Source organism: Sinocyclocheilus grahami, unplaced genomic scaffold (assembly GCF_001515645.1).
Source record: "Sinocyclocheilus grahami isolate Dianchi unplaced genomic scaffold, SAMN03320097.WGS_v1.1 scaffold1226.1, whole genome shotgun sequence".
NCBI classification, from domain to species: Eukaryota; Metazoa; Chordata; class Actinopteri; order Cypriniformes; family Cyprinidae; genus Sinocyclocheilus; species Sinocyclocheilus grahami.
The window spans coordinates 307,776-308,380 of NW_015506405.1; positions in this window are offsets into that span (position 1 = coordinate 307,776).

Genomic DNA, 605 nt, shown 5'->3' on the forward strand with positions numbered 1-605 from the left:
ATGATACTGTTTTTGAAATCAAATCTTTGCATAGCTATGACAGGAAACACTGGAATCTAACAATGCCTTAGAAAAAACAGTTAATCTTAAAAAAATAAAGCATATACATAAGCATGTTATAAACTTCTGAAACATTGGTGTTTCATATTTTAGAGTAGTCACTGCAACTCAATTAAATCTGTATGTGGGAGTATGTGTGGAACAAATCATATGCAACCCCCTTTGTAATCCTTAACATTTTCATAAGTAACTGTAATTTAATTACACATTTTTTCTTAGTAACTGTAACTGATTACAATTACTTTTATTTTGTAATTAAATTACGTAATTCCGTTACATGTAACTAGTTACTCCCCAACACTGGTTGTATTTAACACAGCATTTTTTAGAGTGTATGTTCCACTTGTACTCAGAAGTTGGAAATTCCGAGTTCCTTGTAGAAACTTGTTGTAAGTGGAGTTACTGTATTAAAGCTTTAATCAGGATAAAACTGTATATTAAAAGCTAACATAAGCAGTAGCATTTACAAATTAAAATAATGTACAGTATTTGAAAAATTGTGTGTTTTTTGAACATTAAAGCATGTCAACATATTCGGTTACACC